This window comes from Bison bison, unplaced genomic scaffold, assembly GCF_000754665.1.
Source record: "Bison bison bison isolate TAMUID 2011002044 unplaced genomic scaffold, Bison_UMD1.0 scf7180017864485, whole genome shotgun sequence".
In the NCBI taxonomy this organism is placed as follows: Eukaryota; Metazoa; Chordata; class Mammalia; order Artiodactyla; family Bovidae; genus Bison; species Bison bison.
The window spans coordinates 5,561,227-5,580,704 of NW_011495045.1; the positions used below are offsets into that span (position 1 = coordinate 5,561,227).

General features: G+C 39.8%; 1 protein-coding gene across 1 annotated transcript in view; it reads right to left on the reverse strand.

The window, feature by feature from the left end:
* Positions 1-19,478, reverse strand: part of ALG9 (ALG9, alpha-1,2-mannosyltransferase) — a 110,749-nt gene that overhangs the window by 40,733 nt on the left and 50,538 nt on the right. The window lies entirely within an intron of this gene.

Consider the following 19,478-nt stretch of genomic DNA (forward strand, 5'->3'; position numbering starts at 1 on the left):
ACAAACAGGCCAGGTGGATGAGGCTATGTTATGTGAAGCAGCTGTGGTTCCCAGGCTTTGAATTAGAGTCTCTGCAAATGCCACTGACTGTGAAAACAGACCTAACACGGGTAAAAGAAAGGTAGAAAAGTATTCCGTCTTCCTGCAATACATCAAACTTGAGAGCGAACCAGCCAAGACATAAATCAGCCAAACGCTAAGCTCTGCCAACTCACATCAGAAACAAAGGACAGAAGAAGGCAAGTCTGTGTCTTAAGAGACCCTGAGGTCACAGATAGGATGCTGAAGGTCTCTGAAGCCAAGAGATGATACTTTCAATTTCTTTCCAAGTTAAAGGTCGGAAGTTTGGAAGAGAAAGATAAGGGAGGTGAACAGAAGAATACAAACAATGGGACCGAATCACAGTACTGTATTTCTGAATTATGACTTATAGACTACTGCATTTGTGGCAAGGATCAGAATATTGATACATCTCACTAAGAGTGAATGTGCTTAGAAAAACCTCCAACCAGATGAAGAAAATCTCAAACAAAAATCTGGAGGAAAAGAACTCCCAGAGAAAATCATAGACTAGACACTCTAGTCCAAAAAACGTGGTATTTCTTAAAAAACACACAGGTGATCCAGGGGTTAAGAATCCACCTGCCAATGCAGGGGGAATGAGTTCAATCCCGGGTCTGGGAGCGTCCACATGATGCAGGGCAAGTAAGCCTGAGGGCCACAACTACTGAGCCCACGGGCGACAACGACGGAAAGCCACACACCCTAGAGTCTGTGCTCTGTGACAAGAGAAGCCACTCCAGTGAAAAGCCTGTGCACTGCAGCTGGAGAGCAGGCCGTGCTCTCCACCACTAGAGAAAGCGGCAACGCAGACCCAGCACAGCCAAAAGTTAAATTAAAAAACATACATGCACAGAAGGAAGAATTTAAATTTCAGGAGAAAATAGAGGAGAGAATTAGAAATAAAAACCTATGGCCTCAAATATCAATGAAGCATTTAATCTAATATGTTAAAAGAAGGTGACAAAGAAAAACCAGAGAAGGTACTTTTCCATATTCCTTCTGCTGAGTCCAGCTGAAACCCTGGACACCACACATGAAACACATATAAGACAACTCCAAAGAGTAGATGAAAGAAGGCAGACTGGCTAGGAACCTCAGGACTCGAGGAGCAATACTTTTAGACAATAACCACTCTATTCCAATAGTGATCATTAATTTTATGTGCCAACCTACTTGGCCACAATGTCTAAATATCAGGCCAAATATGTTGCTACAAAGATATTTTAAGATTAGATTAACATTTAAATCAGTAGATTCTGAGTAAAGCAGACTACCCTTCATAATGTGGACGGGCCTCACCCAATTAGTTGATGACCTTAATAAAAAAACAAGTATTCTCTCACCCCCTCCTCCCCACCAGGAAGAGAGAATTCTGTCTGGAGTTGCGACATCAATTCTTCCCTAGGTCTTCAGTCTGCCAATCAACCCTGCAGACTTCAGACCAGCCCCCACCAATTGTGAGGCAATTCCCTAAATCAATCTCTCTCTGATACATACAAACACTCACACACACATACACCTGCACACACACACACACACACACATGCACACATTCTATTGGTCTGTTTCTTTTGAGAACCCTAACATACTGGCCAACACGCCCTCAAAAACAGATCATTCCACCCACACCTCTGACAGTAAATGCCCAGTGGAGAGAACTGAGTTTCGCACCTTCATCAAGCTGTAAGAGGGACGCCTCCTGCCAGCCTGGATGGTGTGAGAGAAGACCCAGTAGGGAGGTGGGCAGCACCAGTGTCCCTCCTCCCTCACCACAGCACGGCAAGAGCTGGAAGCCCTGCGTGGAGCCTGGACTCCCCCACTCCCTGGCAGTAACGGGGCAGCCAGCCTCTCAAATACTAGGGTGGTGTTGGAGAGGGCCCCGTGGAGGGTCAGAACTTTCACTACTGTCCAAAAGTAACGAGACCATGCCCCCTCCACAAACACACTCGTGGCATCAGTAGAGGCTACACAGAGAGTAGTGAAAAGGCATGACTGCCCTCCAACAGCCAAGGTGGTATCAGTAGAGACTAGTAGACAGCCTGAACCCCCGCTGCCATCCAGCAGTAACAAACACCCCTGTCTAGCCCCAGGTATCAGCGGAGGCCACGTGGGGAATGTGGACTTCTATCCCCAACTGTCAGTAACAAGGCAACACTCCCTTCTTCCCATCACAGTAGGGTCAGAGGAGGTTGGCTAAAGCAGAAGCTTAAAACAGAAGAATCAGAGTCTCATAATACTCAAAATACCCAGGTTCCAAAGTAAGGAAGATCTCATGACACGACAAACGACAACAAACAAACTCCAACACAGGAATGACAGAGATGTTACCATTACCTAACAAAGATTTTAAAGCCACCGTGATAAACATGCTTCAATGAGCAACCACAAACATGCTTGAAACAAAAGAACAGAAAGTCATGGCAAAGAAAAGGTTTCACCAAAGAAACAAAGGAAGAAAAACCAAACGGAAATTTTAGAAATAAAAAAGGACAAGAACTGAAATTAAAAGCTCAGTGCATGTGCTAAACAGCACAACAGAGGAATCAGAGGAAAGAATCAGTGAACTGGAAAACAGAATCACAAAATAATACAATATTGGAATAACAGAAAGAAAAAGAACTGGGGGTCGGGGGAGGAGAAGAGAGCTTCGGGAGCTTGTGAAACTGTAACAGAAGATCTAACACTCATGTCATTGAGCCCCAGAACGAGAGAAGAGGCAGGGCTGGAAAGGTACTAAAATAATGGCCAAAAGCTCCCCAAATTTGGCAAGAGACTTAAACTTATGGCATCAAGAAGCTGAGTAACCCCCAAACAGACTAAACTCAAAGATATACACTCTAAGACACATCATAATTCAACTTCTGAAAACTGTAAACAAAGAAAAACTCTTGAAAGCAGCCAGAGAAAAATGACCCGCACCTATAGGGGAGAAAGAATTAGGGCGACAGCGGGTTTCTCATCAGGAAACGTGGATGCCAGAGAAACGGACAGATTTTTCAAGTGTTAAATGAAAAAAATTGTCAACCCAGAATTCCATATCAAGGGGAAATCAAAACATTTCCAGGATGCACACTGGTCAGAATGGCCTCATCAAAATGTATACAAATAATAAATGCTGGAGAGGGTGTGGAGAAAAGGGCACCTTCTTACACTGTTGGTGGGGATGTAAATTGATGTAGCCACTATGGAGAACAGTACAGAGGTTCCTTAAAAACCTAAAAATAGAATTGCCATAGGATCCAGCAATCTCACTTCTGAGCATATTATCTGGAAAATATGAAAACTCTAAAATTGAAAAGATACATGCACTCCAGTGTTCATAGTAGCACTATTTACAATAGTGAAGACATGGAAGCCCCCTATAAGTCCATGACATATGAATGAATAGAGAGGATGTGTTGTAATTATATATATTCAATAGAATATTACTCAGCGACAAAAAGAATGAAGCAATGCCATCTGTAGCAACATGGCCGGACCTAGGGGTTTCCCTCATGGCTCAGTGGTAAAGAATCCACCTGCCAACGCAGGAGATGTGGGTTCGATCCCAGCTTGGGAAGACCCGAGAGACAGAAACAGCAATCCCCTCCACTGTTCTTGCCTGGGAAACCCAACGGACAGAGGAGCCTGGTGGGCCACAGTCCATGGGGTCGCATGGAGTTGCACATAGCGACTGAGCCCAAGTACCAGCACGAAGTGACTTAGAGATTAGCAAACTACGTGAAGCACAAAGACAAAGACAAATACAATATCACCCATGTGTGGAATCTAAAAAAAATGGTACAAATGAACTTATTTACAAAACAGCAACACACTCACAGACATTAAAAACAAACATGGTTATTAAAGGGGCAAGAGGTGGGGAGGGATAAACTAGATACATCCTGCTACATACAAAATAAAGAGCCAGGGCCTATTGTACAGCACAGGGAGTTATGTTTGATATCTTGTAATAATCTATAATGGAAAAGAATCTGACATATACATATATATATATAACTGGACCACTCTGTGGTATATCTGAAACTAACGCAACATTGAAAATCAACTACACCATAAATTTTAAGTTCCTAGATGAAGGAAAACCAAGAAAACATGTTACTGGCAGACCTACCCTGAAAGAATGGCTATAGAAATTCATGAAACAGAATGATGATAAGAGAAGAAATCACGTAAGATTAGGAAGGAAGCAAGAAGAGAAAGCATAAGCATACAGATAAAAATAATACAGGTCCCTTCTCTTGCATTTTCTAAATTATGTTTAGAGGTGGAAGCAAAATTATAACATATTCTAATGTTGTTCTCAATATATGTAGAGAAAATATTTAAGACAATTATATCATAAACAGGGGAAGGTAAAGGAATGCAAAGGGAGGTAAGATTTCTGCACATCACTTGAACTGGTGCAGCCAATCTGGAAAACAGCTTGGCAGTTTCTGAAAAACTAAACATATATTATACCTACCATATGAGCCAGCAATCACATTCCTGGGCATTTATCCCAGAGAAATTAAAATGTATATTCACACAAAAACCTGTACACAAAGATGTATAACAGCTTTATTTGTAAGAGTCAAAAATTGGAAACAACCAAAATGTCTTTCAATAGGTAAAGGGTTAAACAAACCATAGTATATCGATAGTATCAAATACTAGTCAGATATAAAGACCAAAGTGTACAATTTGGATGGATCTTAAGAGCATTATGCTGAGGAGGGTAAAGATCATTTCAAAGGTAACGCACTACGTAATTCCATTTATATAAAATTCTCAAAATAACACAATCATAGAAATAGAGACAAACCAGCAGTTGCCAGGGGTCAGTGATGGTAGAGATGGGCTGTAACTATTAAGAAGCAGGACAAAGATGATCTTTGTGGTGATGGAACAGTTCTGTACCTTGACTGCAGTGGTGTTACATGAATTTACACAGCTGATAAAATGGCACAGAACTGTACTAAGGTCAATTTCCTGGTTTTGGAATTATACTATAAGTACACTGGGGGAAACCGCATGAAGGGTACACGCACCTCCTCTGTACTATTAATCTTTGTAACTTCCTGTGAATCTGTGATGATTTCAAAATAAAAGAGCTTTTTAAAATGAAAATAAAGCAGCAAGGAGCCTCAAGATCTGGGGGGATGGTATATGTGACTCAACTGGTAAACTTGTATCTGTAAGAGAAGGGTGTCTTTCTCAAAAACAAACCCAAATAATATAAACTGAATGCCAAAAACTCATGAAATCCTCCTGAAAATCCTTCAACGTGAGAGGAGAAATGGAGAGGACTAAACAGGTTGATGAGACTTGAAAGAAAAATAATAGAAACAACACTAATCACAAGGAAATATCAAAGTTGTTTTCTAAAAAATAAACTGCTAACCAGTCTTACGGTTAACGCTATAATGTTAAAGCAATAAATAATATGAATCTTTTTAGTGGGTTGGAATCTTGGTAGATAAAATAAACCTACTTAGCTCTCTTCCTCACTAAAGGCAGGCAGAGACCACTACAGAAATCAGGGTTTTTAGTCATGTAAGGATCTCATTAAAACAAGAGGAAGCAGGAGCATTTCTCTCTTTCAGTCTGGCATCTGTTAATAAAAGTGAAAAGGTTCATCCAATAACTATCTGCCAATGCTGGGCCATTGCAGTGATGCCTTGGTGGGAAGGCATCACTGGGAAAGGATGTGATCGCTGCCCTCCAGGGGCTTGTAACCTCGTACACTCATCAGCGTACACCCAGACCTTGAAGAAGGACACTGCTCAAATCCTAGTCTGAACTTTTACTATTACCAGGGCCTGGGGAGGCCTCTCTTGAGTTCAAGAGGATTAAATGAAGGGCTATTTTAGTTAAATATTTAAACTATCTGCTATGTATAAGCCCTAAGAGAGGTACTGTGGAGGTGGCATGAACTCCTGTCCTTAAATAAGTGTATAATCTGTTAGAGAACACAGTCACATACATAAACAATGACAAGAAATGAAACATGCTCTGCCCAATTACTTCAAATCTAGAAACTTCAAACCATTTATTTCCCCCTAAACACTCAATGCTTTTTCATTCTTGAAGGCTTTCCACATGCTGTTCCCTTTGATGGAAAACGTTCCTTTTCCTTACTCCTCCAGGGAACCAGTAATTCTCCTGTAAGACCCAGATCCTCTGCTACCTCTCATGTGAAGCTGCCTCCAAACAGAGAAGTAGGAAGAGCCCTTCCCATTTTATCTGTGCTTCCACAGCAGACGGGGGGCACTTATTACACTGTTGAAAATATTTTAGAACTCTCTCTCTTACTGAACTGCGAGGAAATGATTTACGGGTTTCTCTAAATTCACCTTCAGGTCTATTAAAATAACGTTTATGTGCATAGTTCAAAATGGTACAAGAAGCTTATTAGGAAAAACAGTACCTTCCCATTGCCAGGTCCCACTTCCCAGAGGCAACTTTCAGCTCTTCCAATGCTTTATTCTGGTAGCTCTTGATTTTTCAATTATTAATAATAATAATATACATTAACTTCTTTTGGTGCTTAGTGATCTGGGTATGAATCATTTCTTATTCATCATTTTAGGTACACTTTGTGGGCTCTTTGAAACTGAAAAGCAGTATCGTTTAGTTCTTGGGCAATTTCCTCACATTTTTTCTTTGGCAATTTTCTTTTCTCCATTTCCCTTGTTCTCCCTCTCTGGACTTCCTATTAGCTAGATGCTGGATTCTCTGATCTTTTTTCCTTTTCCTATTTTCTCTCTCTTCGTTTTTCTGTTCTGTTTTTGTATTGTCACTGTATTGAAGATTTCAACTTTGGCCTCTAATCAAGCTCATTATTGATTTTTAAAATCTCAGTAACTTATTTTTAATTTCCAGAAGCTCTTATTTTCTGACTGTGACCTTTTCAAAAAACATGCTTTTTTTTTTATGGTCCCCAAACTTTTCCTTTAACCTATCAGGGACGCTGGTTAAAAAACTTTTTTTTTTCTGCTTCTTACAGAGTTTTCCAAATTCCTTTTTATCCCCATAAACTTTTCCTTTCCTTTTCCATTTGTTCAGGACTTTTCTTCAATGACAGGAGACTATGTTTCTTGTCACCTTTGAATCTTTAGCACAAAATTTAGAACAATAAAGAGTCAGATACTGAGTAGATGAATAAAGAAGGAACAAAAAGAAAAACATTCAAAAATAGTTAAGAATAAACAGATGACAAAAGACTGGAGAGAACACTTATTGTGCTGATAAGACTTACACGTCACTGTCTTTTTAAGCCAGTGATCCAGGACTGCTGGGGATGCACCTGTCCACAGACGCTCTCTCAACTGGATGGACACGGCCTTTTGTCCATACCTCACCAATAACCAAATTATTTAATTTTATTTGTGTAGAAAAATAAATTCTTTAACGCTCTTCCTGTCTGGAAGAACTGAACATATTACTTCATAATTTCTTTGCCACAGCAGCATTCTCTTTTAGTTTTAGGTTTTTTAAAAAAAAATTTTTTCCTCATAGCTTGCAACAGATAAACCAAATCTATTTCTTTGAAGCAATCTACATCTAATTTTCAGAAAGAACAGCAAAAGTAGTCTTAGATACAGTGACTGAAATGACTTCAGAGGCCAGAAGCCTACGAGGTATAAAAAAAAAAAAAATGTAACAGAAAATCTATCTTCCAACTCTGAGTGGAAGGTTCTTGTGCTTAAAGACAAAAACCTAATGTCAGCTGACTGTGTGCTGAGTTTTGTTTGTAAAGCCTACCAGAGATCTTGGTAGTTTCAAAGATTTGATATCTATAGCCCTTATTATGGTAACTTTTTTAAATTATGAAAGTAAGATATCATTTGTTATCAAAATATCTTTAAAATGCATTTTAAAAATCACTTATAACTCTACCACCCAAAGAAAATCAACATTAACCTATTAGTTTATGTTCTAGGATTTTGTCTTTGGAGATAAGGATTTTTCTTCATAAATTCTGGATCACACATTTTACCGTGACTATTTAGAGTCTGAGATTTCTCAGTTTGAACCACTGGTAACACCAAGTGACTACTGCCCCTTAGGGCTAAGAGAATCAGAAAGAATAGTTTCTTCTCTAGATTTTATCAATATCTCAGTGCACAATCTGAGACCATACTCCATACCACATCATCTACAATTCAAAAATCAAAAGGCTGGATTTGTAACCAAAGAGCTCATTTTTTTTTTTTTTTTGTTTCTTCAGATTTAATCATTCTTTCTTGCATCAAAAATAACAAAATTGTAGGGTGACATTAACACATGATGGTGAAACAAAAATGTGTTTCATTTCATTAGTCACAGGCTACATATCAACCAGCTGTCGAAGCTAAAAATATGCCTTAGTTTAAAATTTTGTAAAATACAAGCGTTTAAGACTCATTTTGAAAGAAATGTGACTTCTTTTCATTTCTAACAACCCACTGGAAGCTTTGAAGAAGAAAAAATCAGCACCTCTAAAGCAAAAGAAAAAGAAAGGCGGTGGGAGGGGAATTCAAACGATTTATTGATAATCAGTATTGCATTGTTTACATCTTATCAGGAAGATGTAAGGATATTACACATTAAGGATGACAATTTAAGGCCACCCTAGAGGTAAACAAAAATACAGACTCTAAAAAGAAAAGGCCTGAGCCAGAGATCAAGACATCAATAATAAAAGCTGTGCATTCTGGTGGGGAGCAGTGGGCCAAGGGGATGGGGCAATAATACTCTCACAGCTTTTTCTCACAGGGGTTTTGCCAGAGATGGAGTGTGCAGCCATGTCTTCCCAACTCTCAAACATCACACTCAGGTGCCATGACACAGATGCTCAACTTTGGGACAGAAACAGCAGAGAGACTTCCACGTCTGGTCATTAGGTCGCATGGCCCAGAAATCATGTTTCAAGATAACACTTTCTACCATGAAATATCTTGATTAGAAAACAGGTCATGGGAGAAGCTGAAATCTAAACACTACAATTGGAAGTCAGGTGTAGCTACAGCAAATTAGAGATGCAAAGCTATTTCAAGGGTCTCGGAAACCCATGAAATCATATAAGAATAAAATACATTTCACTGAATTTTAGAAAAGAGTCTCAGCTTCTCCTAACTCCCAGCCCAGTCAGTGCTCTTGCCACCACATCATTCTGCCAGACATCAGTACGATCCTGGGATTGTCTCTCTATTTTTCAAATAGGAATTCTGGGGCCTAGGATGAAACATCTGATAGGGAAAGATTTCAAGTATTTTTCTGGATTTTTCATTTATTTTTTATATACTAAAATTAAATTTTAAAAAGTAATTGTCACCCACAGTCACAGATTTATAGTTTTATTGCCTCCCATAAAGCCTTGATAAATGTATATTTGTTGAATGAATCTTTAAATTCACAAGTAAAAATTTACTTCCCTATAAAAACATAAACTCACAGGTAAAATGCTGGGGTCATTCAATCACTAAAGATCATGAAAACATCATTTCTAAATGCCAACACAATGGATATGAGTGAATTAATTTTAAAGAAGCATTTTGAACATACTTAAATTCAGAGTGGATTCCAATTTTACTGTACTGAACATAGTACAGCAATTTTAATCTGCCTGCTCTGCTACTCAAGGCTGATAGTAATTACCAAGGATATCTATCAGGTAATTACTTTTCTCCTCAAATAAGGACTTTGAATAACAGTAGGAAAAATGATTAAAAGAAAAAAGGAAGGAAGAGATTAAAAAAAGGGACTAGACACCAATTTCTTTTGATAAACACAATAATTATATAAAGTATCTGGCATACATGTAACAGAGCTCTAGAAATGAAAAATAACCTCTTAAAAATGTAATGCTCAACAACTTAAGGGTCTATTCAGTCCTTCTACATGAAAGAACAATTAACCATTGCATGAAAACATACATTCAAGTGATACATTATATGTGACTTTGGAACTAACAGGAGTCACGAAAAGAATAAAAATAATACTGGGGAATCCTGAAACCAAGCTTTTATCTTAGGACTAAGCTTTGTCAGGTTACAACCCAAGCCCCAGTTTTTTCACCCATAAAGTGAAAAAGATCTTTAAACTTTATGATACCTATACCTTCCAAAACCATAATTCTTTCCACTGGTTAAATGGTAAAAGCGGGGAGAAAGATGAAAATAATACACAATCAGTTCTGTTCTAACATTTGTTTTGAATATGCACATTTGTTTCAATGCAACTGAACAATGTGAGCATAATTCACTCTCCACATTTGCTTACGTATCATTTAATCCACAAGAAAAACTAGATGAATCCAGAAAACTGCACCCAACTGAACCAATCAGTCCAGATATATACAAAGTGCCCACACTCAAATATCTCCCAGCTTCTTCAGTTCACTGCATGTTATGAGACATACCCATCCATATCATCCATATTTGGCATTACAACTTTCTGTCGTATTTCAGATAATCCTTACTTCACAAGCTACAGCCCTCCTAATGCCACTTCAAGAAGCATACCTGAGGTCTCTTTCAAGGTAAACTCCGTATTATTGTAGCATTTATGCATTTTTAGCCATGTAACACATACAGTGCAGCCAAAGATGGAGAAGCTGTGTACAGTCAGCAAAAACAAGACCGGGAGCTGACTGTGGCTCAGATCATGAGCTCCTTATTGCCAAATTCAGACTGAAATTGAAGAAAGTGGGGAAAACCACTAGACCATTCAGGTATGACCCAAATCAAATCCCTTATGACTATATAGTGGAAGTGAGAAATAGATTTAAGGGACTGGATCTGATAGACAGAGTGCCCGATGAACTATGGACTGAGGTTCGTGACATTGTACAGGAGACAGGGATCAAGACCATCCCCAAGAAAAAGAAATGCAAAAAAGCAAAATGGCTGTCTGGGGAGGTCTTACAAATAGCTGTGAAAAGAAGAGAAGCGAAAAGCAAAGGAGAAAAGGGAAGATATACGCATTTGAATGGAGAGTTCCAAAGAATAGCAAGGAGAGATAAGAAAGTCTTCCTCGGTGATCAATGCAAAGAAATAGAGGAAAACAATAGAATGGGAAAGACTAGAGATCTCTTCAAGAAAATTAGAGATACCAAGGGAACATTTCATGCAAAGATGGGCTTGATAAAGGACAGAAATGGTATGGACCTAACAAAAGCAGAAGATATTAAGAGGAGGTGGCAAGAATACACTGAAGAACTGTACAAAAAAGATCTTCATGACCAAGATAATCACAATTGTGTGATCACTCACCTAGAGCCAGACAACCTGGAAAGTGATGTCAAGTGGGCCTTAAGAAGCATCACTACGAACAAAGCTAGTGGAGGTGATGGAATTTCAGTTGAGCTATTTCAAATCCTGAAAGATGATGCTGTGAAAGTGCTGCACTCAATATGCCAGCAAATTTGGAAAACTCAGCAGTGGCCACAGGACTGGAAAAGGTCGGTTTTCATTCCAACCTCAAAGAAAGGCAATGCCAAAGAATGCTCAAACTACCACACAATTGCACTCATCTCACACACTAGTAAAGTAATGCTCAAAATTCTCCAAGCCAGGTTTCAGCAATACATGAACCATGAACTTCCAGATGTTCAAGCTGGTTTTAGAAAAGGCAGAGGAACCAGAAATCAAATTGCCAACATCCGCTGGATCATCGAAAAAGCAAGAGAGTTCCAGAAAAACATCTATTTCTGCTTTATTGACTATGCCAAAGCCTTTGACTGTGTGGATCACAATAAACTGTGGAAAATTCTGAAAGAGATGGGAATACCAGTTACCTGACCTGCCTCTTGAGAAATCTGTATGCAGGTCAGGAAGCAACAGTTAGAACTGGACATGGAACAACAGACTGGTTCCAAATAGGAAAAGGAGTACGTCAAGGCTTATTTAACTTCTATGCAGAGTACATCATGAAGAACGCTGGGCTGGAAGAAGCACAAGCTGGAATCAAGATTGCCGGGAGAAATATCAGTAACCTCAGATATGCAGATGATACCACCCTTATGGCAGAAAGTGAAGAGGAACTAAAAGGCCTCTTGTTGAAAGTGAAAGAGGAGAGTGAAAAAGTTGGCTTAAAGCTCAACATTCAGAAAACGAAGATCATGGTATCCGGTCCCATCACTTCATGGCAAATAGATGGGGAAACAGTGGAAACAGTGTCAGACTATTTTCTGGGGCTTCAAAATCACTGCAAATGGTGACTGCAGCCATGAAATTAAAAGACGCTTACTCCTTGGAGGGCTTTCCTGGTAGCTCAGATGGTAAAGCGTCTGCCTACAATGTGGTAGACCCAGGTTCGATCCCTGGGTCAGAAAGATCCCCTGGAGAAGGAAATGGCAACCCACTCCAGTATTCTTGCCTGGAAAAATCCCAGGGATCGAGGAGCCTGGTAGGCTATAGTCCATGGGGTCGCAAAGAGTCGGACACGACTGAGCAACTTCACTTCACTTACTCCTTGGAAGGAAAGTTATGACCAACCTAGACAGCATATTTAAAAGCAAAGACATTACTCTGTCAACAGAGGTCTGTCTAGTCAAGGCTATGGTTTTTCCAGTGGTCATGTATGGATGTGAGAGTTGGACTATAAAGAAAGCTGAGTGCCAAAGAATTGATACTTTTGTTTGTTTGTTTGTTTTTGAATTGATACTTTTGAACTGTGGTGTTGGAGAAGACTCTTGAGAGTCCCCTGGACTGCAAGGAGATCCAACCAGTCCATTCTGAAGGAGATCAGTCCTGGGTGTTCACTGGAAGGACTGATGTTGAAGCTGAAACTCCAATACTTTGGCCACCTGATGGGAAGAACTGATTCACTGGAAAAGAGCCTGATGCTGGGAGGGATAGAGGGAAGGAGGAGAAAGGGATGATAGAGGATGAGATGGTTGGATGGCATCACCGACTCAATGGACATGGGTTTGGGTCAACTCCAGGAGCTGGTGATGGACAGGGAGGCCTGGTATGCTGCGGTTCATGGGGTCACAAAGAGTCAGACATGACTGAGCGACTGAACTGAACTGAACACATATAAAACTATCCTTCTGTTTTTGTTAGGTTGCTATACGAAAAAAGCTAGTGGAGGTGATGGAATTCCAGCTAAGGTATTTCAAATCCTAAAAGATGATTCTGTTAAAGTGCTGCATTCAGTATGTCAGCAAATTTGGAAAACTCAGCAGTGACCATGGGACTGGCAAAGGTCAGTTTTCATTCGAATCCCAAAGAATCCCAATGCCAAAGAATGTCCAAACTATCATACAATTGTGCTCATTTCACAGGCTAGCAAGGTTATGCTCAAAAATACTTCAAGCTAGGCTTCAGCAGTATATAAACTGAGAACTTTCAGATGTACAAGCTGGGTTTACAAAAGGCAGAGGAACCAGAGATCAAATTGCCAGCATTTGTTGGCCCATGAAGAAAGCAAGGGAATTCCAGAAAAGCATCTACTTCTGTTTCACTGACTATGCTACACTTTGTGTGGATCACAACAGACTGCAGAAAATTCTTAAAGAGATGAGAGTACCAGATCACCTTACCTGTCTACTGAGAAACCTGTATGTGGGTCAAGAAGCAACAGTTAGAATTGGACACAGAAAAACTGACTGGTTCAAAATTGGGAAAAGAGTATGTCAAAGCTGTATATTTTCACACTACTTACTTAACTTCTATGCAGAGTACATCATGTGAAATGCTGGGCTGATCAGTCACAAGCTGGAATCAAGATGGCTGGGAGAAATATCAGTAACCTCAGATATGCACATGATGCCATTCCAGTGGCAGAAAGGGCCTTCCCTGTGTGACTCAGTGGTAAAGAATCCACCTGCCAATGCACGATAGGTGGGTTTGATCCCTGGGTCGGTTAGATCCCCTGGAAACGGAAATGGCAACTCACTCCAGTATTCTTGCATGGGAAATCCATGGACAAAGAAGCCTGGCAGGCTATAATACATGGGGTCCCAAAAGACTAGGACATGACTTAGCGACTAAACAACAATGGCAGAAAGGGAAGAGGAACGAAAGGGCCTCTTGATGAGGGTGAAAGAGGAGAGTGAAAAAGCTGGCTTGAAACTCAACATTAAAAAGACTAAGATCGTGGCAACCAGTCTCATCACTTCACGGCAAACAGAATGGGAAAAACTGACAGATTTTATTTTCTTGGGCTCCAAAGTCACTGTGGATGGTGACTGCAGCCATGAAATTAGAAGACACTTGCTCCTTGGAAGGAAAGCTATGACAAACCTAGACAGCATATTAAAAAACAGAGACATCACTTTGCCAACAAAGGTCCATGCAGTCAAAGCTATGGTTTTCCAGTAGTCATGCACAGTTGGGAGAGTTGGACCATAAAGATGGCTGAGTGCCAAAGAACTGATGCTTTCCAATTGTGGTGCTGGAGAAGACTCTTGAGAATCCCTTGGACTGCAAGGAGATCAAATCAGTTAATTCCAAAGGAAATCAATCCTGAATATTCACTGGAAGGACTGATGATAAAGCTGAAGCTTCAATACTTTGGCCACCTGATGCGAAGAACTGACTCATTGGAAAAGACCCTGATGCTGGGAAAGACTGAAGGCGGGAGGAGAAGAGGACGACAGAGGATGACATGGTTAGATAGCATCACGAACTCAATGCACATGAATTTGAGCAAACTTTGGGAGATAGTGGAGGACAGAGGAGCCTGGAGGGCTACAGTCCATGGGGTTGCAAAGAGTAGGACACCACTTAATGACTGAACAACAACAAATCTCTTCCGTATGTCACTGACAAAGTTTGTGAGTATTGTGTCCTTAACTCCATTTTCCCCACAAGACTTGTGGCTTTCCACACCATTATCTTTAGCAACTGCACATCATGTTATAGCAGAACAGACTATATTTCTATTTGGGGAAAAAATTAATCAATGACCAGTTTTAATTTTTTCAATGGTAACAGATGGACAAGCTTCTTGAAAATCTGCTTAAGCATTAAGCCAAAGTCAGAGAAAAGTCTTTAAGCTCCCTCCTGAAGACATACTTTTTATTCCAAACTCTATCCATTGACTTAGTAGTTCCCAGATTAGATACCAGATTTGGAACCAAATGTTATCATTCACCTTGGAATAGTGAACAAAAATTGGGATTTGTCAAGAGATAGAGGAGACACTGAAGGTATCTTCTAAATTCAGACCTTGATTCTGAAAGAGAATCTTGGTAGGTACCACTGAATAATGCCACCTGTTCAATAATGGGATGTTCAACAGCTACTCAATAACTATCATGAAAGAATATGCAGCAAAAAAAAATAACTGCTGCAGTATAATTATAACACTACAGTAGAAACCACAGAACCTTTACAAACACTCCTAATTCTTGCTAAACTCAGAGGTGACAGAGCATAGGGAAAAGCAGGAGGTCAGGCATGTTTCTTAGTTTCCATTCAGACAAGAAACAGGAGACAGACTGCATCACTTAGCATTGAAGCCAAAGGTTGGGTAAAACATGTTACTCAGAACCAAAGGGCAAATAAAAATAATGCTGCTATTCCACATGCACAGGAAAGACAGAGAACATGACTGTTTTGCCTGTTTGACTGAACCTGTACTTAAAACCAGGACTGATACCAGAAGTACCAAACACAAATGTAGAACAACATGTACTCTCACAAGCCAGGCAGACCTGCTTGGTCACTACAGTCTTGATCCTGGTACCAGTTCTTAAAGAACTACAGTATTTTTCAAAATAATTGAGATCATTGTTCACATACAAATGCACATATGAATGCAAGAGAAAAAAAGTGAAGGAAAAGAAACCATCAAAATGGTTATGGTGGTTTAATATTTGGGTAATTAGATTATGAGCTTCCCTGGTGGCTCATGATAAAGAATCCGCCTGCCAATGCAGGTGATGTAGGGTCCATCCCTGGGTCGGGAAGATCCCCTGGAGGAGGAAATTGCAGCCCACTCCAGTATTCTTGCCGGGAGATCCCATGGACAGAGGAGCCTGGAGGGTTACTGTCCATGGGGTCGCAAAGAGTTGGACATGACTTAGTGACTAAACAACAGCAACAACAAATTAGATTACAGCTGATTTCTTTTCTTATTGGTAGCGTTCATTATTTTACACAATAAGTGTTTACTACTTGTATCATCAAAGGAAAACAAATGTCTTTTTAAACCCTTAACTGAAAGAAAGTAATCCCTGACCATAGTTCGTGTAGAAGCCACAGTAAGCCACCAATTGCGTCTTCTGCTTTCCAAAGGGTCAAAGGTGAGTGGGCTGGATTTGAAGGGCACTTCCCCCACCACACAGGAAAATCCAGGGAACTCTGCAAGAAACGCAGTCACAGAAAGGTCCAGGAGCACAGTGACAGACACTGCACACGCAGAGCACGTGCGGGACCTGCTTGTCCCTGGTTTTACCACCTAGCGTTTTGCTGACTCCCATAGCTCTTCTGGAAAATCTTTACCTTTGGGGTAAAGCTAATACCGTCACCGAACAGTTATCTTGAAGCAGAGAATATGGAAATCAACCCATGACCAGAGCATACCAAATGTACAATAGGCCACTGTAGTTTTAATTGAAGTGCAGTTGATTTACAATATTTTATTAGTTTCAGGGGTACAGCATAGTGATTCAGGGGAGTTTTGTGTTTTTGTAGATTATATTCCATTATAGATTATTATAAGATATTGGATACAGTTATAATTCCCTGTGCTATGCAGTAAATCCTTGTTACTTATTCATATATAGCAGTTTGTACCTGTTAACTCTATACTCCTAATTTGTCCCCCTCACCCCCACTTTCCTCTCTGGTAATCATAAATCTGCATTCTATGTCTGTGAGTCTATTTTTGTTTTGTACATAAATTCATTTGTATTATTTTTTAGATTCACATATAAGTGGTATCATATAGTATTTGCCTTTCTCTGTCTGACTTACTTCACTAAGCATAATATTCTCTAGGTTCATCCAAGTTGCTGCAAATGGCAATATTTCATTCCTTTTAATGGCTGAGTGATAGCCCAGTGTGTGTGTATATGTGTGTCTGTTGACACTGTTGTAAATAATGCTGCTATGAACCTTGAGGTACATGTATCTCTTCAAATTAGCATTTTTGTTTTTTCCAGATATGTACCCAGAAATGGGATTGCTGGATCATATGGTAAGTCTATTTTTAATTTTTTAAGGACCCTCCATACTGTTTTCCACACTGGCTGCATCAATTTACATTCTCGCCAGCAGTGTAGGAGGGTTCCCTTTTCTCCACACCCTCTCCAGCATTTATTATCTGTAGACTTTTTGATGATGGCCATTCTGACTGGTGTGAGATGATATCTCTCTGTGGTTTTGAAATGCACTTCTCTAATAATTAGCAATGTTGAGCATCATTTCATGTGCCTATAAGGACCTGCAGGTTTTATAGCCAGCTTTCTCTCAACATCATTATCCCAACCATGATGAATACTCATTCCTCAAGCCAGAAAGCATAGATTAATTACGAGATATACAGCACTATTTTAGCCACTATGGTGAATACAAAAGAAACAGAAGCAGTCATTCTTTCCATAGCATTCACAGTATGATAGCCAAATATATGACATACACATCAGAAATATTTAAATGACAATAAGATGACAAAATTAAATGGCTAAATGAGCTACACAGATCCATTTAAAGGAGGACACTGCTCACTAGGACTTAAATAGTTGGGAAAAGCTTCAGGGAGGAAGAGTTTTGGTAGCATAAGAAGGTAGACAAGGGAAGTCCAGGTACTGGTACCAAAATAAGCAAAGTCACTAGATAGAAAAACCAACAATGAGTCTGAACAGACTGTAATAAAAACCAAGTTGGGGAACAATAAATTTAAGGAAGGAGAAATAGCTTTGGGAAGATTACAAATCCTCTTAAGGGTTCATTTACCTCTAATCCATCAAATACACCATTATCAAATTAAGAACATTTGTGGGGAAACCTGTGTACAGACACTATGCTATATATGACAGACATATGGTATCCAGTCTCACATTAATCTTCTAAAAGTAGGTATCATTATTCCCACTTCACAGACAGAAACTGAAATTAGTTAAACAGAGATGTTAACTAATTTGCTCAAGGTCACCAGGTAGGCAACAGAGTTTAGAACCCAGGCCTACTTGACTCCAAAGTCCGTACTCTTTTTTTTTTTTTAATTTTCCTATACTATCTCTTCCTAAAACACAGCTGCAACAATATCACTCTGAATTTATTATATGTCCCCTCATCACAGCATATTCTCCCATCTTTTTGACTATCAAGTGTCCCCATGATGATCCCCTGTGCATCAAAGCCTGCTCTCGCGAGAGTATCTGCAGCTAAAATAAAAGTGGCTAATGGCAGTTTGTCCCACCCAGGAGTATTTTCACTGTTAGAGGAATCAAAGGCTTCAGTTAGAAAGAAACTCCAAGTCACTTAGTGGAATACACTTCCTACCTTCTCAGGGAGCCAAGCCAAAAATGTATTTTATGATGTCCATTTTCATAGCTTATAAAGCTAAAGCTCACACAGTAAGAATGTCACCCATAAACTGAGGGTCTCCACGGAAATCTAACCTGCCCCAATCCAGGAGACAAAAGGCCAGCTGTGGCTACAGGTTTGCTCTGAACAGGAATTGAGAGTCCTGATATTTCACGCTTTAGGTATATGACATAAGGGAAATGTATTTGACATTTAAATTCCTAAATGTTTTCTAAACAGGCTGCCAAAAAAAAAATGTGCTTTCTAATAATTCTACAAAACGGTCCTTTACCGTCTCTGGGAACCAGGAACATTATCTTTAGTGCTCTCACCTTTTCCGCAGTCAAAGATCCTATGGGTAGCAAATGGTGAAAGTGTCATCTCTCAAAGGAACCTACATGGGCTCTCAGAGTGGGTAAAGATGAGTGTGTAGAAGAGCATGGCCTGTCACGCTGCTTCACGGACTCTGTGTGAGAAGAACCCTCACTGACTACCCACTTGCTAAAGCCGGAATATACTAATCGTTAGCTCAAAGGTACCCACTCCAGTGTTCTTGCCTGGAGAATCCCAGGGACGGGGAAGCCTGGTGGGCTGCCGTCTATGGGGTCGCACAGAGTCGGACATGACTGAAGCGACTTAGCAGCAGCAGCAGCAGCTCAAAGGTAACTTGAACGTTCCCCAGGAAGTATTTTAATGGACCAAGGATGATAAGAGTTGCAGAACGTGTTTCAAAATGGCTTGAAACTGAACATAAGAAATTTTCTGATCCAGCTTAGAAAATAGGTTGGATTAAATATTTTATATAGAAAATAAAGGAGATCGTTTGAAAATAAAAATGACACCCTTCATTCTTTTTCAACAGTTGTTATATCCCTCACCTTAAAGAAATCACTTCCTAAAAAAACTCTCATTTCATCAAAGCTCTATTACGTATGCTAACAGATTTTAAGGGTGGAACTCTTGTCATGT